We start from the raw sequence: 6,788 nt of genomic DNA on the forward strand, positions 1-6,788 counted from the left end.
TATGCCAAAACTTCACGACCACACAACGCCCACTCCTAGACAGTGACTCCACCTGCGCCCTTACTGATCACTCTCTGGCGCTAGCAGTCCTGCCTGTGGTCCCTCTCCCACCTGCCTCTGTGCCAGTTTTCTCTCCTCCCCTTACTAAATAAACTCTTCCTGCCTGGCCCCAACTCCTCTAGCTCCTCCAAGTGCCTCTGCAAAGCTGGAACTCTGTCATCCAATGTCATTCCACCCTCTCCCGACTCTTTCTGATCAGCCATCTTCTTCATCGTTCCCTCGCACTTCATCTTTGTCACCATCCCTCCTCCCACTGCCACCATCTTCCGTGCTGACTCCTCGCCTCTGCCAGCTTTGTCTATATTCATGTTCAGCCATTCCCAGCTTCCTGTAAAACCCAAAATTCCATCTTCGGAACCTGCTACCGTTTTTTCTTCCTGGCGAGGTGGCTGGGGCTGAAGGATTATTTAAAGTGCGTATTTCATTCTCTGTTTATGACATATCCGCTCTTGAAAACCATCTGGGATTTTTTGTGGGGTTTTTTTTTTTTTTTTATATGGACACTTATATTAAAGAGTTTGAATATCTCACTCAGTCATACTATCTTACCTGGCACAATATATATATAACCCTTACATCCACTTTATCCCCTGCAGACAGGGAGAGACGGTGGATAGTGGCCCCTCAGAGGGGCAGTGAAGGGCACACCCAGCACCAGGATGAGCCGGTCCGCTTCAGTGCAGTGCCCCGGCTGGTCCCTAACTGGAACTATCAGTTTGGTCATGTGCACCAAACTCTCCAAGATGACATGGTTGTCCATCTCACTGAAGGCCTACAAAGAAACAATAGGCCAATAGGCCAATAAGGCAATCAGTTATGACCAAATTAGAGAAATCCTTCAGGAACCCCAAAAAATCTTGCCCATTTTTTGTCATACGTCTTAGAAGCTTTAATTAAGTTCAGCAGAGTTGACCCTTCAACACCAGTTGGGACTACTTTACTTCATTCACACATCATTTCAGTCAGCTTCTGACACAAAGAGAAAAAAACTTTTAAAATTGGACGATGGTCCTTAGACTCCATAGAGACCTTCTCAATGCAACATTCAATGTGTTCAATAATAAGGAAAAACAGGAAAATTTAGACAAATTAGAAAGACACAAAGTTTACTATCAGATGCTGGTTAGAACCCTTCAGGACATTATGAGTGAATCCAAAACAATTAACACTGGACCACAGGTGGGTAAGCCACCCAGACCCTGCTTTAAATATTCCCTCGTGGGACATTGGGCATGAAAATACCCCAGCCTCATCCGAAGCCAAAGCCTAGTCCACAGTGCAGGCAAGAGCACTGGGTCATTGACTGCTCTTTCTGAAAGAAGGTGGAAAGGATCGTCTCTTCCATAACACCTCCTAAGCAACCTGCTCAAGGCATCCCATTGTCAGGGCTGTTAGGAATGGTGATAGAGGACTGACAGTGCCCAGGGTTGGCGGCAGCACAGACAACACCCATCTTGAGCCCAGGGCAATTGGTTAGCCTATTTCTTTCCTTTTAGACATGAGGTCCACTTACTTATTCAATACTACCTGAACACTGAAGACAGAATTCTTTAGCACCCACTGCTATTGTAGGAGTCCCAGCGGTAATTTCACTCCTCATTACACAACCGCTCCTACAATTCTCACAATGGTTTCTAGCCATCCCCAAATGCCCTACTCCCTTACTGGACAGATATTCTTGCTAAATTCAGACCAGTGATGACTACATTTGCTGGAAATCTCCCAGGTTCCAAATGTGTTGCTTCTCTTATAAGCCACTCCAGACCCTCATCCTGCCTCCAAATTCCCTGAAGAAAAATTTAGTGTCTTGACAACCCCCACCAATCCCCTTCCTTTACCACGTGCTCTAGTTAACCTGCGGGTCCTCCATTGCTTCGCATCACCAACCTGTTTACATCAGATTGAAAGACTCCTTGAAGCTTCCCAATATCCCTAAATACTCTATAGTGCTCCAGTATCTAGCGGGCCTTAAACCCCTAATGCAGGTAAACCTCATAAAGCACAGGGCACACCCAGTGCTAGGAAGCACTGGAAGACTGATGACCCTTAAAAGTATGTTTCTAGAAATGATTACAGCTGCATCTGTTGCCACTGAAGTGGGTACTAATTATGCTGAATGGGCCTATGTTCCTCATCCGCCCCAACTGGAAATTGTAGCGTGGACTCAAACTGGTTCTGTCATATTTTTTAATGGTTCTGCGTGAACTCCAGGTCCTTGGGAGATGGGATAGCCATGCACATTAAGGAAGAAGGCAAAATAATCAAGTTTATCCTAAGGTTTGAGTTATTACCTTTATGCGTAGGTACCAGTCCTAGCTGTCTATTAAACCTCAAGCTTGGAATGGCTGGCTGATGTTTAACAAAACGGAACTGGCTTCTATATGATAATAAGAGATGCTATTACAGGATATGAGAACTTATTACCATGGAGGGCAGAGCAGATGTGGAACCCCATAAAAGCACAAGTTATTGGCATTTTGAAGACTCTAGACTCAAATGGCTCAAGTGTCAGGGGCCATATGGAAAAGTATTAAAGAATGACACTGTCACAATCATTGATTGGGACCTTCATGGTAAATTTCTAACAAATTGCTATGAAGGATCTGATTTTACATCATATATTTATGTCAGTCATTGCAAATGGTGTGAATCCTCTCACGGTATTGTCACCACTGGTTCACCATTTATGGCATGTCATGAGGGAGGCCTGTACCTCCTTGTTCTCAGTTGTTGAAACCTAAGAAAGTACCCTAACTGGGACTTAGGGAACATTCTTCTCACCACCAAATCTTTAATAGGATATAATATTGATCAGTCTGGTTCTATACACACTTAAAAATGAAACTGAGTATGTCGTTTCTTGGAAATACCATAATCGATGAGACTATGCTCAGTGTCACAAGTGCTAATTGTAAATTGTGCACTTGCCTTAGCCATGCTCTGCTTATAAACCTCGCTAATGGCAGTGTCCTCCTCTTAAAGAGCCCGCTGGGAGTGTGGCTCCCTATGCAGATGAACCGCAGATGGGAAAGCAGTCCAGAGACATCCTTCGTGTTGCAGATAACGTCTGCGATGTTAAAGAGACCTTATCAATTCATGAATATGATCATCGCAGCCAATCATTGAACTCAGCCACTCCACCACTGCTGCTGTTGTGGGAGCAGCATGGCAGATATCTATTAAAACTGACCATTTTGTACAAAAGTGGCAAGCAGACTCACACCAACTATGGGCCACATGAGCCAAGATAGATGACGAGCTAGAAGGAAAAGTGGCTGAATTGCAGCAAACTGGTCAGTGGCTAGGAGATCAAATCATGAACTTGCAGCATCAATGAATGCTTAAAATATGATTGGAATATTACTGACGCCTGTGTAACTCCTTATCCATATAAAGTAACCCTACATGGTCGAGCTTTAATTAGGATTCATTTGTAGAGATTTGTGGGAAATTTTTCTTTAGTGTTATTTAGCTAAAAAAAGAAAATGTCAGTACATTTAAGGATGGGTTCAAAGCATTTTACATAGTGTAAATTCTAGCCTAACTGTACTACTCTTGGTCATAATTTTTGTTCTTATAATTCTGTGCTATTTACATAGGAAGTTTAGGTGGATAAAAAAGGGTCCTTTAGCCTCAGCAGCTCTTTAACATAGTATGCTTACTGCAGAAAAGGGAAAGGTGAGAAACTGAGGGATGGATCCAACACTAAAGGAATTAAAGAGACATGGCAGCCACAGTGGAAATCTTCGGCCCATGGCTGCTGCTACTTTTAGGACCTTTCTGGTTAACATCTACATTTCTGTGGTTTGGGTCTCGGCTGTTTTCAAATTTTTCTGCAGGAACTTTATGTGTGCTTGCACTAGTCAAATGCATATTTGTGTGTGGCTGTGTGTGCTGACTCCAACCACTGAGGCCCTCACTGGACCATGGGAGACAAGGCAGTTACATGTTTTTGCCGCCCCTGTCCAACAGGAGTTAGTTACAAAAGAGGAGCCCTTCGGCCCTATTACCTATTATTAAAGGGTCGGATTAAGGGGTTCCGCTGAGTATGAAATAGCACCAGACCATTTTGAGCTTCCCCTTCCCATGATTCTCACCAACCCCACATCTTCCTGCACACACCAAAGAGTTCCCCGTGTGTGTCAGAGTTTACATCACCCCCACCACACTCAAACTCGCCCATCAGGAAGATATGTGACGCCCTCCCAAACCTATTTATTAACCAGAGCCCTAGGGTATATTAGTGCGGGTTTTCTTTGTTTCAGGTTCACTCCTGCTGGCTCTCGCCTTCAGCTACTCTGATGCCTCTATTTCTCTGCTCTTCCCTCCCTCGGCTTCTTTGCTCTCCCTTCTAGTCTAGAAAATCTTGAGGGTCGTATTTCCCAATAAAGCCTAATCAGTACTCACTTTCCATTCCAGTCTATAATTTCTGTCACCAAGATCCTTACAATATTCACTTATTTCATATCTTAGAAATGGTATCTTTGGCTGGTTGTGATTTCTAAATATGCTATGACGTAGGGTTACACTTTGTTTGATTTTAACATAAATATCTTTTTTGCAACAAGATTTAGATTTTAAGTTACTTTCTTCATAAATACGTACACATCACGTATATAGTTTGTATTTTTGTCTTGCCTTGCTGTTCCATTTCTTTATTGGTATCTCATCCTTAGGCCTTTTATTAAGTACTGTTTTAATTACTATACTGAAAATATACTGTGAAATTTCTCTTCTATGTTGTTTCATGACTTTTTCTCTTCCAATAGATTTGATTTGTTGGCTCATGTTATGTAATACTTAGTTCCTGTTATTATATGTATACTTATCGTTAAAGCCCGTAACTGTTGTTGTTGGATAACTGGCAGGATCATCTGAGACTGTATTGTACTTTTATTCTCAGAATGTTTTTTATTTTGTGATTTGTTTCTATTTTGTGAAAGGTTTTTTTTTTATAGCAAACATTACAGTTAGAAAATTGTACCTGATCTAAATGATGTTATTTTATTAAAAAGGATTTTAATCATTGTGTCTGAATATAGGGTGTTCTCTTAATCATTATGATTTATATTCATGTTTTTCCATGTTATATCTTTACTGTTCCTTAGGGTTTGTTCTCTTTATTTGCTTGTTTATCCTCACACCTGGAAATAGTCATTCATATGTAGGAATTATTTGGGGGTTGTTGTTTTTTTATAGAATGCACCTGTCTTTTAGAGCACCACACACCCCTATCTGCGAACTTGCCAACATTGCTGTGTATTGTGAAGGATCTTAAAATTTGGTTTCTGCTGGATTGACACAGCTATACTTAGAATAGGAATAGCAATGGCAAGCTCCCTTGAAGGCAATTGTGGTTACCTTGTGAGATCATTTCTTCATTAAAAAAAAGTAACAATAGACTAACTGCCTTCAAGCCAGTTCTGACTCAGAGTCAGTAGGGTCCGTCACCCCAGGGCACTAACTCTTCTTAGAGAAGAGAGTAACATCAGTGTTTAGGTCGTCACTTTATATTTTCCTGTTTTCTGCACTAAAATAACGTTTAATTTAAGGATATTTTTATTTAAACTTTTCTATACTGTGATACTCATGACCTAATTATATGATTTTACCTTCTTCACATTTAGCTCTCTCTGCAAATGCTACATTTTTGGAAGTGATTTCTAATATCATTAAAACAATACTGTTTGTTTCTTACTTCTCTTACATCAGTGTTTTATTTTCTTTATAGATTTTATTACTAACTGAAGCAATCTATCTTATTTATTTCCTCATGTATTTGCCTGTCTCCTTCCATGGTGACATGAGTTCTCGAAGAGAAAAGAATCAGCCATTCTTTTCTCCCTCTATTATAATTGCATAAACATGTTTGGAACTGACTAAGCAGTGCAGAATGTTGAAACACTATTTTTAAATGTGATTGTAACAAAATGTTAGTCTGGTCAATTCCCACCAAATCAATTGCAACTCAAGGTGCAGCATAGACTTGCACTCCCCAGGAGTTTCAAGGATATGAATTTATAGATCACTAAAGGCTGTCTTCTAATGCGACTTTTGGAGGCTTCAAACTGCCACTCTTTCAGCTAAAAGTTGACTACTTAACCATTTGCACCACCCATGTTAGTTTTTTTTTTTTCATGGAGGAATTTTACTGTTCAATAAGAACTTTATGTATAAATAGTGTATTTTATTTTTACAAGTAAATGAATTGGATATATCACAGATTATTAGACAATGTTTCCATAGTGATAGCTTCTTTGGTTAATCTAAATTATATTTTTAAGGATGATATTCTTAAAATGAAAATATTCTGAGCAGACATCTTTCAGATAAATAACAGTGCAATATTTATTTTAAAAATGTGTTTCATAGTCAAATGGATATCAGGTGGCAGAGGCTCTCCAACTAAAAACCAAACTCACAACCATAGAGTCAGTGCTGACTGAGAGTGACCCCCTCTGAGAGTTTCCGAGACTGTACCTGTGGGCGGGGCCAGAAAGCCCAGTCTTCCTTTCCTAGAACTGCTGGTAGTTTACAACATCCGACCAAGAGGAACACAGCCCAACTGGTACCGACTCTGCCAGCAAGGCTCCCCTCTATGGTGAATCTTCATTGTAAACTCAGTTGGATTTTCCTTTAAAAAAGAAAGAAAGAAAGAAAGAAAGAAAGAAAGAAAGAAAGAAAGAAAGAAAGAAAGAAAGAAAGAAAGAAAGAAAGAAAGAAAGAAA

At 40.4% G+C, this 6,788-nt stretch overlaps 1 pseudogene; it reads left to right on the forward strand.

The window, feature by feature from the left end:
- The first annotated feature begins 1,065 nt into the window (after positions 1–1,065).
- Positions 1,066–6,788, forward strand: part of LOC101644800 — a 33,901-nt pseudogene continuing 28,178 nt past the window's right edge.

This window comes from Echinops telfairi, unplaced genomic scaffold, assembly GCF_000313985.2.
Source record: "Echinops telfairi isolate 266 unplaced genomic scaffold, ASM31398v2 ScPeMD7_7401;HRSCAF=8416, whole genome shotgun sequence".
In the NCBI taxonomy this organism is placed as follows: Eukaryota; Metazoa; Chordata; class Mammalia; order Afrosoricida; family Tenrecidae; genus Echinops; species Echinops telfairi.